The sequence below is a fragment of the Typopeltis vanoorti genome, chromosome 24 (genome assembly GCF_054136105.1).
Source record: "Typopeltis vanoorti isolate ZY-2024b chromosome 24, IOZ_Tvanoo_1.0, whole genome shotgun sequence".
In the NCBI taxonomy this organism is placed as follows: Eukaryota; Metazoa; Arthropoda; class Arachnida; order Uropygi; family Thelyphonidae; genus Typopeltis; species Typopeltis vanoorti.
The window spans coordinates 83,908,050-83,928,245 of record NC_143572.1 but is presented as its reverse complement, the minus strand read 5'-3'; the positions used below and the strand labels follow the sequence as shown (position 1 = coordinate 83,928,245).

At 35.8% G+C, this 20,196-nt stretch overlaps 1 protein-coding gene across 2 annotated transcripts in view; it reads right to left on the bottom strand.

Annotated features, from left to right (window-relative positions):
• Window positions 1-18,785, bottom strand: part of LOC150093498 (uncharacterized) — a 55,768-nt gene extending 36,983 nt beyond the window's left edge. For both annotated transcript variants that reach the window (XM_090414032.1, XM_090414033.1), the window contains exons 1-2: window positions 18,762-18,785; window positions 18,491-18,637 (exon numbers count right to left, since the gene is read on the bottom strand). The gene's annotated coding sequence lies outside the window, so the exon portion shown is untranslated. The remainder of the gene's footprint in view (window positions 1-18,490; window positions 18,638-18,761) is intronic.
• Window positions 18,786-20,196: the final 1,411 nt, after the last annotated feature.

Sequence of the window (20,196 nt, the reverse complement as noted above, 5' to 3'; positions counted from 1 at the left end):
ATTTCAAATAATTGAAATTTTTATTATCGTAAAAGAACCATACACTCCTGGATCATTATAGGGGCACTCAGACAGAAATTGCATACGGGAGTCAAAGACCCTAGTGCAGGCTCTGGATATGCACTAAATATACTGTAATAAATAGTGTGCCTGTTAATAACATTTAGCAAACAATAAAAGTTGTTTTTTGGTGTGAACAGTATAGAGATGGCAGAAACCCTAGACGAGCAGGGTGCTTGTCCGTGAGATCGATTCAGGACACACCATTACACCGAACTTTTTTTTTTTTTTTTTTTTTTTTTTTTTTTTTTTTACATGCAGGACGCATTTAACAGACATTGTTTGACAGAGCACTAGCTCTTGTTCTGCCGCTTGTGATGATGTCTCTTATGTTCTTCAAGACAATGGATTTTTCTGTCTGGTTAAAATAAGGTTTATTTCAGTTGCACCAAATTTGGTAAATGCCTAGATATTTCAGGTGTATTCCATGTTTTTGTTTGGGCATACTAAGCAAGAAATGGAGTTGCTGAAGAGGAGTAAAAGAAATTCAAATGTTGTGCTTTTTAAGAACTTTTGCTAGTTTCAGCGAAATGGAGCTGATGTATGGTAGGGATATGTAGCCTTTTTCACCCTTTCTATTTTCAGTATGGCAAGGAGGTGGATTAAAAAGTAACTTATTAATTGTTTGTTTTGAATACACATTTTAATGAAAGGTAGGAAGAAGAAACTGAAGCTCTTTCTTAATATCTTCTTCACACAGGAGTGAGCATGCACTTTTGCCTAGCATAGAGATAATACCAAGTTTTTGAGGTGGATAGTGATGGGACTATGCATGGAGATGTCTGTTGGTGCAAGTTCGTTTTCTGCAAATAAATTGAGATTTTTAATTTCTCAGAAATACAAGCGAGTTTGACAACCAGGAATGGGAGAGAGCCATCAATCTCCAATTCAACAGTAAATCTGATTTTCTGGTGTTCACTGAGGTTCTCAAGGATCTGGAGATTCAGGATCATGGCTCCGGATCAATAAGAGCACATCGATATTTCTCTTCCACAATTTCGGTTTCAAAGGAAAGGAGGAGATAGTTTTTCTTCTAAAGATTCCAAATACAGATTAGCTAGTATGGACGATAACAGGTTACCATGGCTAAACCAGATTTTTGTTTATTTACACAAACAAACACAAAATGAAATATAAAAGAAGCATCAGTTTCTTCTTACTACCTTTCAGCAAAATGGTTATTCGAAACAAGCAGTTAATAAGTTCCTTTTCAATCCAACTCCTCGCCATACTAAAGATAGAACTAGTGAAAAAGGCTACATGTCCCTCTCACATATCAGCACCATTTCACCTAAATTGGCCAAAGTTCTTAAAAAATACAACATCCGGACTTCTTCCACTCCTCTTCAGAAATTTTGTTCCGCGCTCGTAGGCCCAATCAAAAACTTGGCAACCTGAAATATTCCTGCATTTACCAAATTTGGTGCAAATGCTTTAATAAACCTTATTTTGGCCAGTCAGATAAATCCATCGAATTACGTCTAGAAAGACATAGCAGACGTCACACAAGGTAGAACAAGAGCTAGTGATCTGTCGAACTATGTCCTGAATTCTGATGACAAAAATGAGGAAAACCTCATTCCAGTCTCATGGGACAAATCTGAAAATATCTTTTGCTTCTATGGTGAACTAGAAAAATTTGTGGAATCCAAAGAAATTGTCCTCTATCAAATACATCTTAACATCAACCTCATAATAATTTCTAAGACTGCAATTCAAATTGGTGTTCATGAGGTGTGGAATGCATCCACACACCCAACAAAGAGGAGATAACCAGAAGATCCAAATGTCAATACACTGACGCTTCAATGTATAGATTTTAATTCTTTCGTGTTTTTTGCTGGTTGTTCCCTCTGATTTTGAAAGAAGTCTTCAATGAATAAGAAATTAATCCTGCTTAATTAAACAGTATTTTTTACTTCTCATGTCTCAGTTTCCAGTCATTTTAAAATCTTTTTAAAAATATGTCTCAGCCAAGTAAATTCGTTATGCCATATATATAATGCCTGCTGTGTGTATAAAAAGAAATTCAGCAGACATAGAGTAATCCAACGACTTACGTCCGTGATCAAATAATGAAATAAATAACATTTTCAACTATACTTTTGAACAAGACACAAGCTTGTAATGTAAAAAGGTTTCCAATTAGCAACAACGTATCATGCGCAGTAGCAACAGCACATTCAGCAAGTGTCTTCAACAGTTCCTCTTTTGATTTTGTGTTGAAGAAATAGATTATTTGTGTATTTATTGTTAAATATTTTTGGATATTTTGTGCAACATGTTCCCTACACACCCAACTGAAAAACCTAGTGAAGAATCACAGAGATCTTGAAACGAAGTTCCAAGTTCAACGATAGTCACGAAGCTATGACAAGTTCTGATCGCTGATTGGAAAAGCTACTTCCATCACGCGTAGAGGACCTAACCAAAAGTGCATACCTCTTATCACTATGACCATAACCACTAAGTCTCTTCAACATGTTGAAGAAGAAAGCAGGACCCAATTACGACTATGAATTCAACGTTCCTTCATGTTGATTCATGAGATTCAAGCAGCGATTTGCACTGCATAATGTGAAAATGTAGTGAATCTGCAAGTGCCAATGAGAAGACTGTGAAGGAGATTGTGGACAAATTGGATAGAATTATTACGGAGAAAAATTATTTGTCACAGCGAATTTTTAATATGGATAAGACCTCCTTGTTTCTGAAAAAAATGCTAGAGCGGACAATTCATTCACAAAAAGCTAAAATCTACTCCTGGTTTCAAAGCTCTTATACATTGTATTACGATTCTGTTAGGGGTAATGTGGTTGGATATAAACTGAAACCATTTGTGATATGGCACTATGAGAAATCCAGGAGCTTTCAAAAACAGAATCATACGCTTCCAGTTCATTAGCAGAGATATAAGAAGTCGTGGACGACTCAAAAATTGTTTGCTGATACCTTAATCAACTGAAATGCGAGTAAAATGGAAAGATTTTGTGAGAAAGAAAATATAGAATTTAAAATTTTATTAATTTTAGATAATGCTCCAGGTCATCTGTCTTATAACGGTGATCTTCACTAAGTTCAAGGTGAAGGTCACACTGTCACCATAACTCGACTTCTAATGAAACAAATGCCAAACAGTTCACATAACTTTAATGAAGGTTGTCGCTTTTGACAACAAATATATACAACAGGTGGCACCACTAGTTTATTCTATTTTCGAAAAATTCGGTTTCATTTTGGACAGAGGGTATAAAGCAAAGTCGTCAAAGTGCGTTCTTCAGGCAATCTAAAAAATTTGATTTTGAATAAAAATGAAAATAACAATCTGGAAAGACAACCAATTTTTTTTTTTAATACATTACTTTAAATAATTATCGTGAATTACGTTGTTTGAGAACAAATAAAATGTATTGTCAACTAGACAAAATTAGCACATAAAAATTAAAATGACATTAGTTTTGCAAGGTATATGGAAGGATCTCTTATTTTGTCCTGGCATTAAAAATTGTATAATAAAAAGAATGTGAAGAAAAATAATTTCTATATCTTTTGTATATCCCATATAAATAAAAGTCCAGTTACTCAGCATGGAACAAGGAATTGCATTTCTTGTTATTGGCAAATGAGATGCAGTGATAATCGCAAATTCTCTTGAAGGTTTATCACAAGTTTAAACGAACATGACACTCACACTGCACTTCTTATACCTGCTCTTTCAACAGAGTGCACATCGCATCCAGATGCTGGATGTATATAAATAGATGTTCTGGCCTGTTGGGAGGTTAACGTGTATTTTTCCAAGCACACACTTTTTCATTAAAAATAAATAAAATAAAAAAATATATGTAGTTCTCACATCACAAATTCCAGCTTATCGAATTTTTATCTTTATGCGCTTTTTTGGATTGGAATTTTTATTTTAAATTGTGTGAGGTGAAGGCACTTAGGGACATGCATGGGCAATTACGCAGTATATAATGATGTACCTCTCTAAATCCTACCCACACCTTATTGTGGTAGAGAGGTGAATGGGAGATGTAGGTGAAGTATGTTGGAAGCTTGGTCTTCCAGAAGGGCCACCCTAGGCATGAAGGTTACATCAATACTCCGGCTAAGGTGGGAGGCATCTGGTGATTGGGCTGGCAACTGTCATAGGATGTAAAACAATACTGTTCGAGAAACCAAGATAAATATGAATCAGATGGGGAAATTAAATATTGCTCGGAAACAGAAAGGAAAAGAACATGATACGGAATAATAAAACTAGCAACAATGAATGTAAGAGGAATTAATGAAAAAGAGGAAGAACTTATTCAAGAAATAACCAAAAGAAACATTGAAATACAGCATACCAAAAAAAAAAAAAAAGGAAACGGAATAATGAACTTATAGGGCTATATATTTATGTACATTTTATTATATTATTTATGGAGTAAAAAACATAACAGAGCTGAAGCTGGAGTAGGAATAGTAATACATAAATAAAGAGTTAATATTAATAGTCAGAGCCTGTGTAGCTCAGTGGATGTGGCGTTTGCATACCACAGCGCTTGGCCACACGAAGGAAGACTTGGTTTCGAGTCTAGTCGGCGACTAGAGGAAATTTTTCTAAGCAATTTTTCGACCGGTTCCCGAGTTAGTCGATCTCTGGCACAGGCAAGCGGGTTTTTCCTCCCGGAAACTCGGGTTTTTCGTCCCATAAACTCAAAAGAATTGACCGTAGAACCCACAATATTTCAGACAATAAATATATTGTGTTAGAGTTAGGGACCACGAGATGGCGGCACATTTGAGCCGTCTTTCTTCACTGTGTACCGCTTAATTAGTGATAGCCTTGGGCCATCTATTCTCTGATTGGTACCAGTGGAGACTGAACTGCCAACTTAGTCTCCAAAAGTTAGATAGGGCTAAATGGCCTCGCCTACTCCCCGTATACGGGAATAAAAAGGTGTTAGCTGATTTTTTTTTTTTTTTATTAATAGTCAGGATAAAAACAGATAGAGATGAATATAATTACAATATTTGCTCCAGAAGGAGGAAGAAAATAAAAAAAAACAGAATCTTCTTATGAGGATCTACAACAAATAGTACAAGAAATAAAACCAAATGAATAATTAATTATAATGGGACACTTAAAAATAAGAATAGGAAAAATACCAATACATGGAATTATGCAAAGATTTAATGAAGAATCAATAAACCAGGAACACTGATACAATTCTGTGCAAAGAAAAGTTAAAAATAAACAATACATTTCAATACATAAAAACAGCATAAAATAACATTTTAAAACACAAGAGGACAGAAATCAATAATAGATTATATTATATGCAATAAAGTAATACACCCATCAGAAATAGAACATGTCAGAGTGTTAACATCAGAAGAATTGGAAGTGAACACAACGTGTTAATATGTAAACGAACACTTTGCAAGAAATGGGTGAAAATAAAATTTAAAGAAAATCAGCACAAACAATATATTACAATAGATAAAGACAAAAGTTCCAAGATAACTCACTAAGCAGTGAACAACATGTAGAAGATAATTGAAAGATTTTTAATATAAATTTAACTGAAATAGAAACAGAAGTATTAGGGGTAAAAAAAATAAAAATAAGAAAATTAAAGAATATGGCCTGCATGGTTTAACGAAGAAAAAAATATTAATGAAAGAAAAATACCTATAAATGAAAACAACAAACAACAGATAATTGGAACAAATAAAAGGAAATAAGTAATAAAGTTAATCAGAAGAAAATATAAAGTAAAAATCAATTTTGGGAATCATATACTAAAGAATTTAAATATGATTTTTATGGTATACAGAAACAAATGTGAAGATTTATTAATAAACAAAAGAAAGAAGAAGCAGAATATATCCCAATATTAAAAGTAGAACTAGAAGAATTAGAAATTATTTTAAAACCTTCATAAATAAATAGCTGAAATAAAAGTAGAACTAGGTATACAAACAAATCAAAAAGAAATAAATACAACAGAGATAAAATATTTGAAAAAACATTAAATTGAAAAACTGAAGATTAGGAAATCACCGTCTAGATAATATTAATAATGAATTATTAAAAATAGTAAAGAAATTATAACTCAGAGTTTAGATATACTATACAATCAAATAATAAAAACAAGAGATTCCTGTAGAATGAAAAAAAAAAAAAGTATAATAATACCCAACCCATATTTAAGAAAGGATATTAAAAAAATATGTATATATATATATCTTCTGTTCTAATCATGGTGGGTTGAGTTCCACAGAGACGAATCTTTGCCATTTCTATCTGTCTGCTGTCTTTTTATGAAGTTCTATTAGGAGGATTAAGGTGCTTTCTTTAATGTTGTCAATCCATTTCTTTTTGGTCTTCGTTTGCAGGATGTCCTTCTACCATTTAATAATATGTTTGATAGACTTTTTGGATTCATTCTTGAAACATGTCCAAACCAGCATAATTGGCTATTTTTAGTGCAGTAGTTATTGTTTCTTAAAAGTTAAGTTTTTCTGTGAATTTTCCATTTTGTTTTTTCCTGTCCAGTTTGTTCTATTGATTTTTCTTAGACATTTCATTTCAAAAGCATTGAGTTTATCCATTTCTTTTTTTTCTTAAGATCCTGCATTCTGAGCCATACAGTACTGTGGGAATTATGATTGTTTTTATACATCTTTAATTTCAGTTCTTTGCTTAATCTTTTATTGTTCCTATATTTTAGTGAGCCCATTGTTATCCATCCATTACTGATTCAGTTTTTTTATGGTTTTGACAGTCTAGATTTTCAGTGATCATTGATCCTAGGTAACCGAAATGCTTTACTATTTCTGTATTATCGCTAGGTGTCGCACTGATATGATTGTCGGCTTGTCGAGAGCTCCTGAAAAGATTAGTGGTATTTTGTGTTATCATTGGCAATTTTACTAGAATTTTACGTAGTATTGTTTGCTTTTTGTTTCTTGGCGTGTCTGTGCAATTTTTGTGTGTTTTCTGTGTTATTTTAATTATTATTTTTAAGATAAGATAGTGTACATATGGCACTGATTAAAAAAAAAAAAAAAAAAAAAAATGGTGGCCAGGTCGCCATGTTTGTTTATGAGTTTTGATGTAAACGAGTTTATGCAATGTGCTGTCTGTGAGATGTATGCTTTGTGAAGATTGGCAGGAATCTGGTTAGATGGTGATAGTGGAGTTAATATGGGTAGAAAGTGTAAGGAGAATGAGGATCTCAAGCGTGTTTCGGGTGGCGAGAGTGATATCGTTAACGATAGTCAGAATGTAGAAAATAGCGGAGTGATAGAGAATTGCGAGGTAGTGCCAGATAGGTGTGAGAGTGTCGTTGAAAGTGTAAATGAAGGTAGAAATACAGAACGAATGGATGATTTGATTGATAATGAAAATGGTACGATAAATGCAAGTATTGAAATTGCACATTTGAGCGGAGCGATACACAGAGCAAAAAGGCAACTGGAGTATATGGAAAAATGTGTGCTGAACGTACCGACTAATAAACGGCAAAAGTCTGTAATGAAAAATAATAGAATGTTCGTAAACGTCAATAAAATGAAGGGGCAAGTGCTGTATGGGGATTGGCTGTTAAGAGGTGTGAGAGTTGAGAGTTTGACGAAATCGTACCAGCCGAGTGCAAACATAAAGGACGTCAACGAATCTATTTGAGTGCAAAAACAGAGGGTGAAAGAGATGATAATCGTGGCAGGAAGAAATGATTTGAAAGAAGACAAAATGGAAATGATAGAGGTTGTGAGGGAATTACTTGAGGTAGCAAAAGAGAACAGTGAGAGAGTTAGGATGGCGAGTATTTTACCGCGGTATGACAGTGGTTTTGAAGGAGAGACATAATTGCTAATGACTTTATGCATGGGTTATGCATGGAGAGTGGTGTGGAATTTGTGGATGTGTGGAGTGAGTTCGATGGGTGAAAGGATTTATATAAGATGGATGGGTTACATTTGAGTGGAGTTGGTGTAAGGAGGCTTGAAAAAGTGTTGATGAATGATGTGGATGTACAGACTCAGGGAAACTAAATTTATTAAGGGGGGAGGGAGAGTAGATATGCAGACTTTAGGGAGGCAGTTGAGTGTATGAATGAGTATAATATGCCCGAGAGAGTACGAAGGACAACAAATCATAATGGGATAGTTAGTATAAGGCAACAAAGTAGGAATGGGACTAATGGGCTTCTGCAATTCATGTACACTAATGCCAGGAGTATTAAGAACAAGAAGGAAGAATTTTTGGCCTTGGTTGGCACTTCCAGGCCACAGGTTGTTGGTATTAGTGAAACATGGCTGACAGAAGATGATAAAGCTATTGGGATTGAATGCGATGGGTATAGCGTGTTCAGGAGTGACAGGAGAATAAAATGGGGTGGGGGGGAGTGTTATTGATGATAGCTGACGAGTTGCAGCCAAGGAGTATAGAAGTTGAACTGCAGGATAGAGAAAAGAGCACATTTGAGGCTGTTTGGTGTGAGATAGAATCTAGCAGAACAAAATATACAATTGGGTGCTGCTATAGACCAGGTGATGGAATAGATGGTGGGGATAGTTGCATAGGCAAATAGAAGAAATGAGTAGAAGGAGGGTAATTATTATGGGTGATTTCAATTATGGTAACAAAGACTGGAAAGAGGAGAGGGCACATGGGAAGAAGGAATTGGATTTTATGCGGTTATTAAGGGACAACTATCTGCGATAGTATGTAGTAGAAAATACCAGGGGGGGGGGGGGAAAGAGAGTGCTTGACCTAGTAATTGCAACTGAGAATGTGGCTGTAACAAACATGACCATGTTGCCACCAATTGATGAGAGTGACCATAAGGTCATCTTGGGAGGTGGCTAAAGGAGTGGAATTTACAATTAAGACAGGGTGCATGTGGAATTATCGGGCTGGTAAGTATGACAAGCTTAGGCGTGTACTTGGCTCAGTGCCATGGCATGTAAAACTGAAAGGGCTGGATGTTGATAGTGCATAGGACGCGGTTAAGAAGTGTTTGCAGGAGGCAATGGTTGACTGTATACCAAGAGTCCAAATAATAAATCGAGTAGGGGTTAAATGGATGAATAACACTATTAAGCTTGAGCGGCAAAAAAAGAAACAATTGTGGAGGGAATTTAAGGAGAAAGGTGACCAGCAGGTGTAGGAACAGTATAAAGCTCAGGCCAGGATGGTAACAAGGGTGGTAAGAAAAGCAAAAGCAGATTACAAAAGAAAATTGGCCATGCAGGCTAAAGAGAATCCCAAACAGTTTTTTCAATATGTTGCAAGTAAAAGGAAAAATGTTCATGGCAGAATGATTTTAAAAAATGCTGAGGGTAGGGAGGTAACCGAATCAGTCGATATAGTGGAATTACTGAGCAAGCACTTTGCAAGAGTATATCATCCAGGTAGTGACAGTGCAGGAATGGAAGAACCAACAGCTTATACTGGAATTGTGATGAATGAAGTAGATGTAACTAGTCTATTAAAGAACATCAATGTCAATACATCTGTGGGATTGGATGGTATACCAGCTCGTGTCGTACATGAAGCGGCTAAAGCATTGTCAGTGCCCTTGACCATTTTGTTTAATTTGAGCCTCGGGTCTGGGTCAGTTCCAAGGGGGTGGAAAGAGGGGAAAATAGTTCTGCTACATAAAGGTGATTCCAAGGCTGCTGCTGAAAATTACCGGCCATCAGCATAATAGGAATCATTATCAAGGTCTTGGGAGAAAATAGTCAAGAGAAAATACAAGATTGGATAGATGAAAATGGGATACTGTATCGGGGACAGCATGGTTTTGTGAAGGGTAGGTCATGCCTCGGTAACTTGCTCACGTATTATAACACAGTGACGGCTGAACTGGATAAGGGTAATGGGTTTACAGTGATTCTACTGGACCTTGCTAAGGCCTTTGCTAGGATACCACATGGAATTCTAATCAGTAAATTGCAGCATATGGGGATGGATATAGGGTTGGTGAGATGGATAGGAAGGTGGTTGATGGAGAGAGATCAGAGAGTGGTTTATTCAGGAGTAGAGTCCACAAGACAGCCTGACTAGTGGTGTGCCACAAGGATCTGTTCTTGGACCACTGCTGTTAATGATATAGTAAAGGATCTGAGAGGAACAGTTCATTTGTTTGCGGATGATGCAAAGCTGGGTAGGGCAATAGTGAATGCACATGATGTCAAAATTTTGCAAGATGATTTGGATAGATTAGAGGTCTGGGCTAAGGACAATGGGTGATGTGGCAAAATGTAAGGTTATACATTTTGGTGTGAAAAGATTATCACTAGTTTACTACATTGGTGGAACTGTACTCCAGGAAATTGATGAAGCACGAGATTTAGGAGTGTTGGTGGATAAGGAGTTGAAGTTGGATCACATTGAAAAAGTGGCCAAATCAGCTCTTCAAATCACTTGGTTGCTGAAGAATACGTTGACAAGCAGGTTATTGTTCGTCTGTATCGAGCCTTGATAAGACCCCATCTTGACTACTGTGCCCAGATTTGGTCACCTAGGTTTCTTCTTGATGGGGAGGAGGTTGAGAGGATCCAGAGGCGAGTGACCAAGATGATAGCAGGTCTGTGGAATGAACCTTATGAGAACAGGTTGAGGATTTGTGGGTTGCAAAAATTGGCTGATAGGCAGAGGAGGGGAGATATGATCGAGACATACAAATTACTGAAGGGTTTCTATGAAATTAATTCAGAAGATATTTTTGAGAACAGGGCTGGTTGTGGGAGGATAGAGACATCCATGGAAACTGGGCAAAAGTGTGGTTAGTAAGGGTGTTAGAGCTGGGTTCTTTACTTTTAGAGTGGTGAATGAGTGGAATGGGCTGCCAGAGTCTGTGGTGGATGTTGTGACAGTGAATGAGTTTAAGTGAGATATGATAGATACTGTATGAATGTCGAATAGTTGTGATGAATATGATTTGGGGTCTCCCTTGATGAGTCTAAAGACTCCCTGGAGTTGCCCATAATAATAATAATCATTGTTTCCTATTTTCATTTGAAATTCCTCTTATTACCATTAATTTTGTTTTAGTAAAACTGATTTTCATATATTTGTTACTTGTTTGAATGTAGCTTGGTCAGGATATTTTCTAATTTTTCTTGGCTGTCTGTAGTGATAACTATATCATCAGTATACTTTAAATGTGTCATATTTCTTCCATTTATCACTATGCCTACACATATCTGTAGTCCTTCTACTACTAATTCTTTTAGGTAGAGGTTGAATAAATATAGTAATAATGGCCATGCATAACTCCTTTTTAAATTGCTATTTGATCTGTTTCTATGTTTTGTATGTCACTATTGTTTAGGTTTCTGAATAGTAATTCTTGATACAATTTAATAGGTATTTGTCAAGCCCTCTGTTTTTAGAAATTTAATAAGTTTGTTTCTGTTTATTGAGTAAAAAGATTGTTTGAAGTTGATAAAACAGCAGTAGTTTTTATTTTTGTCTCACATAAGATCTGGTAATCTATTTAACCCCCCAACCAGCCACGATGTCTATAGACGTCCAGATAAATCTGGATACGAAGCTCTAAAACCCATTGAATAACATGGATAAGAAGTGCAATTTGGTATCACTATTTCATCCACATTGGCCGGTAGGGAGGTTAATATGAAAATTGCATCAATTGTGATTCTGCTATTTTTAATCCCATTTACTCTTCTTACATCTGTTCTTCATGAGAATGCTTAACTCTGTTTTGAAGAATAATGATGAATATTTTATAGTAGTGGCTTAAAAGGGTGATAAGTCTATAGTTAGTGGAGGATCTGACATATCCTTTTTTTGCGGATGGGTATGATCTGGCCTGTTCTCCATTCTGATGGTAAATTTCCTTTCTTTAGTATATTGCTGAACAGTTTCCTTAGGTAATTTATTATGCTTTCTCCCCTTTTTCTAGAAGTTCTTTTTGAATGTTGTCTATGGCTGGTGCTTTATCATTTTTCATTTGTTTGATTGCTCTATATTGTTCTTAAATTATGATGTCTTTAGTGTCAGAAGCAGTGGCGGCTGGTGACAATAGAAACAGGTGGGGCCAGGGGCAAAACACAACCTAATTTTTTTATATTTATATAGTAGGGTCTATTATTGATTTATAGTTATTATTTCTACTACAATGTTTAGTCAGAATCCACTGATGCATTGAGCTATTAATTTCTTTAAATTGTTAGGACGGAACATATACGGGTTCAATGTATTAATAACACGAAAACTCGAAAGATTTGCAGTTGCGGGCATAGCACAACGGACTAGAGCAATGAACCGGAAATACAAAGACACTGGTTCGACTCCAGCTGGCTGCCCTGCAAAATGTTTTCATTTTTCAAGTGTTAAAAAAGTTATTATTTCTATTATTTATTTTATAAATGAATGTCGAAACTTCTGAGAAATAACGAGAAATAATTTTCCAATAAACTATCAAGTTTGTTCATAGTTAAAATGTATTGTTTATAGACGTAATAAAAATTTAAACTTTAAAATAAATTATAACAAAAAAGACAACAATAATTAAACACACTAAAAACAATAAAACAGATCAACAATGAGAATAAATAATAAGACAATGAAAGAATCACCTGCTATTTACATACAAACGCAGTGGCTGGGCAGACTAAACTGGCCCCAAGATAAGCGTTGTGCCCAGTAAACAAACACAATTGCTAGTGCACTTGCCTCATACATGCCCTGTGTTCTACACATATAAAATAGGGCAAGCCATGGCTGGCCCCAGTGACCATACTAAGTCACATTATACAATATTGCCACAAAATACTACAGTAAATTTTTTTTATTAAACAATAAAACGTGTTGGAAATAGATCAAAAAATAATAATTACAAGAATCATATTTTTTAAAACTACAATTATTGGGCTAGTTATATAAATATAGGTGGGGCCCAGCCCCTATAGACAAGCCACCTCTGTCAGAAGTTTCTTCACGGTTCAAGGCAACCTGATTCATGTTTTCTTCAGCTGCAAATGTTTCTTTAAAATGATTAGTCCATATTTAAGTCCATAGCAAAACTGGAATATGAGAGGAGATTGGCCCTAAGATCCAAAGAAAATCCTAAGGAATTTTTTAGCTAAGTGGCCAGTAGGAGGAGAAATGACTGTGGAAGAATGATATTGTGGGATAAAAATGGGAATAGAGTGACTGGTGCAGAGGGCATAGTGGAATTGTTCAATGAACACTTTATTGGAGTATTTCTTCTTAGAGGAGTCAGTTTTAATGCTAGAAGGATAGGGCTGGTTCGAGGTCTGGAGGTACTGGAGGAAAGTGTGTTTCAGATACTAAGTACTCTGGATGTCAGTAAAGCTGTGGGACTGGATGGTATTTCACCATAAGTTTTGAGAGAATGTGCTAGGGAATTGACAGTGCCTTTAATGTGGCTTTTCAATGAAAGTCTGGTTTTGGCAAAGGTGCCCAGGGAATGGAAGGAAGGTAAGATAGTGCCATTGCATAAGGGTGGTAACAGACTGGAAGTGTCTAATTATAGGCCAGTCTGTGTGTCATCAGAAGTTGTTAAGATCTTGGAGAAAGTAGTGAGAGACCGTATACAGCATTGGGCAGATGAGGGTAATGTTATCTGTGAGAATCAACATGGATTTGTGAAAGAACGCTCTTGTTTTAGCAATATGCTAGCCTTTTATAATAAAGTTACAAGAACATTAGATGAGGGAAAGGCATATACTGCAATTTTCTTAGACTTGGCGAAGGCATTTGACAGGGTGCCACATGATAAGCTGATATTTAAGTTGCAGCACATGGGTCTGGATGTCAGATTAGTCAACTGGATTCAGGATTGGCTGTCTGATAGGTATCAGGGAGTTGTGTATGGTGGAGCAGTTACCAGGAGGCAGAGGGTTACAAGTGGGGTCCCACAGGGCTGAATACTAGGACGTATATTGTTTAACCTTTATATCTATGACATAGCCAGTGGATTGCAGGGGGGGGATATTCAGTTGTTTGCGGATGATGCGAAGCTGGGAAGGATTATTAGTAATAGTGCAGATGTGGTAGCCCTGCAAGAGGATTTAAATAAGCTAGATAGATGGGCAAATGAATGGGGGGTGTCGGTTTAAAGCAGCAAAATGTAAGGTCTTGAGGTTTGGGAAACATTGATGCGATGCTGCATACTCTATGGGAGGAGTTATACTGGAGGAAGCAAGGGAGACAAGAGATCTGGGGTTGATGATTGATAGAAACCTGAAGTTTAGGGGCATATTGCAAAGGTAGTGAAGGTAACACAGAGGATTGCGGCAATTATGAGAAGGACACTGACCTGCAGAGATAAGAGGGTTATCATTCGGTTGTACAAGTCTCTGATCAGACCACACTTGGACTATTGTTCTCAGATTTGGTCCCCAGGATTTGAAGGGGATAAATTAACTGTGGAAAGGATACAAAGACGGATGACAAAGATGGTTTCAGGACTGTACAAGGATAGTTATGAGGATCGGCTGAGAGAATGTGGACTGCAGAGTTTGGTGGATAGAAGGAGAGGTGATATGATTGAGACTTTTAAACTGTTGAGAGGTGGTTACAGGGTTGACACTGGGGAGTTCTTTCGCTTGGTTGAACAGTGGGAAGGAGTGATGACAAGAGGCCATCCTTGGAAGTTATGAAAGGAAACTGTGAGCAAGAGGGTAAGGAGTGGTTTCTTTGTGTGGAGGGTGGTTGAGCCGTGGAATGCATTGCCTGATGGAGTAGTGGAAGCGAGAATGGTCAATGAGTTTAAAGAGTGGTACGATAGACTTTGTGTTTCTCAGGGGGGGGGGGGGGGGGCTCAATCGATGAGTCTTGACAGACTTTATGTCTTAGGCAGGACCTCCCTCGATGAGTCTTTTGACTCCATGGAGGCCTGAATAATAATAATAATAATATTTCTTTTATTGCTTCAATGATGCTTGTAGTGGTTTCCATCTTGTTGCAATATTGAAACAGGGTTGGGTGAGTATGTTCTGCTTATCTCTTTAACTATCTGAAATGGTCTTGGGTCATGTTTCACACAATCCTACTTTTTCCTCTAAGTATGTGATGATTTTTTGCTAATCTATAGTTTTTGTTGATTTCTTTTTTCAATTTTTGTATAATATTCTATTTTCTTCATTATTATCTTCTTTTCAGAGGTTAGTTTTGGATATTCTTATTCTCTCGCATAAATCCAAAATCTTTGGTGTAAGCCAATCTTTATTCACTCTTGTCTGGTAGCCCAGATGTTTGTTGCTGTTTCTTTAATAATTTTTTTACCTTTTTTCCAAGACTCCAGGACTGTATCTAAAGCACGATTATTTAATTTTTCTTTCAATTATCTGTGACAGTTAGATCTCGTCAAACTATCATTTAGTTTTGAGAAGTCTATCTTCTTTTGTTTTTGGTGGTTTATTCTCTTTCTTTTGCAACTGACTTTTAGTTTGGCTGACAGTAGTTTATAGCTTGTATCCATTTTGTCAATCTTTTTTTAATGTTTTGATATTTTAGAAGGAACATTTCCATTTCTTATTATTGATTATATAGTCTGTACAGTTTCTGACTTCATGGTTTGGTGATGTCCAAGTGTATTTGTGTTGTTGCCTGTGTTTTAATATAGTATTTGTGATTAACAGTTGATTTATTTTGCAAAAATTAATCAAGTTCTCTTCTAATTACTTCATCTCTCAATAACCAAATTTTCCCATTACTTCTAATTTATCTCTAGAGTACTGAACAATCTTTGAATTAAATCTGGCATAATAATCAGGATATTTCTGGTACTTATTTTCCTTATTTTTCTTTGCAGTTTTTCAAGAAATTGACTATATTGCACCTCTTCATGTGATTGGACTGGGGTATAAACTTCTTCCTTTTGCACGCAAATAACTAGAGGAAATTTTTCTTACCTCAGCTATTGAGCTCATGAAACATTTTTTTAATGATTAGTTCTACACCTTCTCTGTGATGGTTATCTTTCGTTCCCGAGTAAAATAAGGTTGCATTTTCCCCTCAGTCCAGTGGGTCTCTGCAACTTCAACTATTTCCCATTTGAACAGTTCTAGTTCTCTCTCAATCAGTTTTAATTTGCCAGGTTTGTAAAATGTTCTGATGTTGATGGTTGAAATATTAAATATGCTGTTTGCATTCCACATAGCTGTCTTCTTGCCTACTCTGTGGACTTCAGTTAGGTGTGTTAGCTCTCCCTTACACAGTAGCACTATTTCTGCTTCTATTTGCTGGCCAATTCATCTTTAAAGATTTTAGGCAATTAATGCAGCTGGCTTGCCATTCCTATGCTACATATCTGTTGGTCTGCAGGACCAACAGGTAAGCAGAAAATTATACATGAATATATTTATTAAATACTTCATTAAAATTACTAACATGAATCCTAAATAATAAAATAACAAAGGAAATTAATATACTAGATGCAATATTTATAATTCAACAACTGATAGAGAAAACAATAGAACATAATACAAAATTATTTATTTGCTTAATAGACCTGGAAGAGCATTTCACAGAATATTAATTCAAGGTGTAATAGATATATTGCAGACAGAAAAGTTCCGGAAAACATAACACAAATAATTAAAGAAATATATGATAACAATAGTTGTATAATAAAAAACACAACAAAAAACAACTAAAGAAATACAAATTAATAATGGCATTAGACAAAGAGATTCCTTAAGTCAAACATTATTGAATGTAATAATGGATGGAATAACACAAAGCGTTAAAAAAAAAAAATGGGAGTGGAAATAAAAATAGAATAAGAAGTATATGTTATGCAGACGATTTAATATTAATTACAGAAAATGAAATTCAGTTAAAATATTACTACTTCATTTAATAAAGCAGTAAAATTTTATAATATGAAGATATCAAACACCAAACAAAAGGTATTACAATATCACAAGATCCTCAAAGATGTAAATTAGAATTAGAAGGTACTATTATAGAACAAATAACACATTACAAGTATTTAGGTATACAACTGAACTGGGAAGGGAGGCCACATCCAGAAGTCAGAGAACAAGATGAAAAAGCTGCAAGAATATTAGGATGCTTGAAGAATTTATAAAGCAGTAATCAGGCCTATTATGACATATAAGCAGAAACAAGACCAGACAATACAAAAGCATGCCAAATGTTACACACTGGTGAAATGAATATATTAAGAAAAATAGTAAACAAAACTAGACTAGATAAAATAAAAAATATAGACATAAATAATATCAAATATTATATCAAACAAGCAATAAACAATTGGCTTTCAACCCGAAGAATAAAATGGATTGAACATGTACAGTGAAAGAAAGAATAATAAAGCAAGTCCACATTTGGAAACCAAAGAATAAAAGAAAAACAGTAAGTGGTAGAAAAAGTTACCATAAAAGAAGATGAAATCTTTGTCGCAACAGATATTACATCTAATGTGTGAAGATAACGACGTAATGAACGAACCTAAGTAACTCGCGATCCATGGCGACGCGAGTGTATTATTCATAGTTTTCTTCAATTACACCTGATTTTTTATTTTGTTCTATTTGTAACTATAACAATTCATTCTTCTAACAATGTGAAAAAGAAGCAACAGTGCAAAACCAGAAAGTGTCCAAAAAGAAACAAAGAAAAGCAGATTACAGAAAAAATGCGAAATTATCACCAGTCATCAAGCGAGTAGCACTGTTAAAGCTCTTTCTGGGAAATATCTCTTCCGTTTCTACAGTTTGCACCGTTTGAAAGGATAAAGCAAAATATTTGAAAGAGTAAAAAATGCGAAATCTATGCAGACTACATAGTTGCACAATAAAGAAACAGGTAGTATAATTCCTCATAAGGAAAATTAACTCCTTGAATCTGCACTCGAGTAACGAGCCGTGATCCTCCTCTCTCTCTGGCAAAACTGTATGTCACAATCCTTCAAAGCGAAACTTCCATTTCGTCCCATTATTACCGGTGCGTGACACCCAGTTGCCATCGGAGACGATGCACCCGCATCGTAGTTATGCGTCGGCTGCGATGTCCAGTAGACTCCCTTGTTAATGAAATGACCGTTTGGAAGGAAAGAGTCCGATTTTATAAATGGAATAATTCAAAATGTGCTAATGACTCATAATATTCTATCATAACTAAAAGTTAAGAAAGTGCATGATATGCAAATTTTGAAATTTAATACGATTCCGTAGCTGTACTGGTGTCAGGGCTGAGTGGCAGATTTGTCTGCAACCGCTGTTTAGCAGAGGAACGCATACCGCTTTAGACAAAGTACTTGACGCTTGTGAACTTGGTTGATCGCTAAATTTTCATGTAATACATTAACAGGTCAGCTTTCTGTCTTCTGATAATTTTTTGTACTGACTTTCACTCAGTTTTGCGCAGTAAAAATGATATCTTTTATTACAATTAGATTTTACCAACCTTATAAAGTCTTGTTATCATCGGCTAGTTCCTCGCATACTTTGGGGCGTATCGCCATTTCTTAAGATTAGCACCCGCCATGTACGTAAGTCGGAAAGTTATGGCAGTTCTCCGGTTTGTAGATCTTTTTCATTGACTGCTTGGATACTATAAAGGGCACAAAATTATCAGTTATATCACCTTCTAGTGATAAGGTACATGACAAATCAAAATTTCCATACTAATTCGTAGTTCAGCACCTTAAGAATAAGTAAATTGGGATGCTACTTACTGATACTTCGCCACCTAGTATTCAAATTGAGCACTTCGCTACACTAATGCAACAAATTACATCGACTTGTTCATTCCACTGCTATGCGCGACACCTATCGGAGTTAATTCAATCGGTTGAAGAACAGTAATAAAATATAAAATTAGTTATTTAGATTAAGGGGATATTAAATTCCACATTATTTCAAAACCGAATAAGAAACACAAAGATCGGAATCAAAGAGTTTCATGCCGAATATAGTAATAGTAAACTATAAAAATATCGGGAAATACTAGCATAAGTAAGCTAAAGCACATAGCACGTAGTGCAAACTTGGGCAGCTCATAGTAAAGATGGGTAAAGCTCTGATCACTCATCTTAGTATTTCCCATGATGTAAAACACAACTCCTAGGAGATGTATGATGTTATACATTATGGTGGAAGGTCACTACTCAGACCGGTTTTGACATTTATTGGGGTCTCATCAGTGAGTAGGTAGACCAAGTTAATACAGAGGGTATATCAAAAAGAACTTATATACTCTGCTATACGAGTTGCCAAACAGGTGCACCCAATAAATTAATTAAATAAAAAGCCAATAGCCTTCATTTCTTTTCAATAAAAGCGGAAACTACTTTTATAGTTTACTATTACTATATTCGGCATGAAACTTTGATTCCGATCTTTGTTTCGTATTCGGTTTTGAAACAATATGGGATTTAAGATTCGCCGCTAGAGGGCCAGGGGAACCGAAAGCTAAGTACAATTTTGAATGGAAATTAGAATATATGTTAAAAATCATAACGAATATTGTCTAAATTTGGTAGCTTGTTGTGTCTGTGTGATTTTGGTGTAAATTCCGTAAATTAATTTAGTCTTTAACGATACGTTTCATACATTTGAATATGGCGCCAATGCGACGTAAGATAATGGCGTCCAAAAATACGACGCCATTGTTCAAAAACTATAATGTGAGAGAATTTGTTCAATGTGATGTGTGTGGAATGTATGCATTCCCGAATGAGGCTGGAGTATGGATTGAAAGTGATAGTGGTGGGAGAATGTGTAGAAAGTGTATGCAAAGTGAGGAGTCGAAGTATGTGTCAGGTTGTGAAACAGTTATGGTTGAAGAAAGCCAGAATGCGAGTGAAAATAGTGGATCGATAGGGAATTGCGTTGTACAAGATGGCAATGTGAGTGGTGATCTAAGAAAGAGCGAGAGCAATTATACAGAAAGAGAAAGTGGTTTGAATGATAAAAAAAAATGAGGAATTATTTGTAGGAAGTGAGATCGCTAGGCTGCGCGCAGTGATACAAGATGCGCAGCGGCAATTAGAGCACCTGCAAAACTCTTTCCAGTGTGATTCGGCTAACGTAAATAAACAGCGTGGGCGAGTTTCCGAAATGAAGGAGAGAGTGTTGTATGGTGACTCGTTATTAAGAGGAGTAATAGAT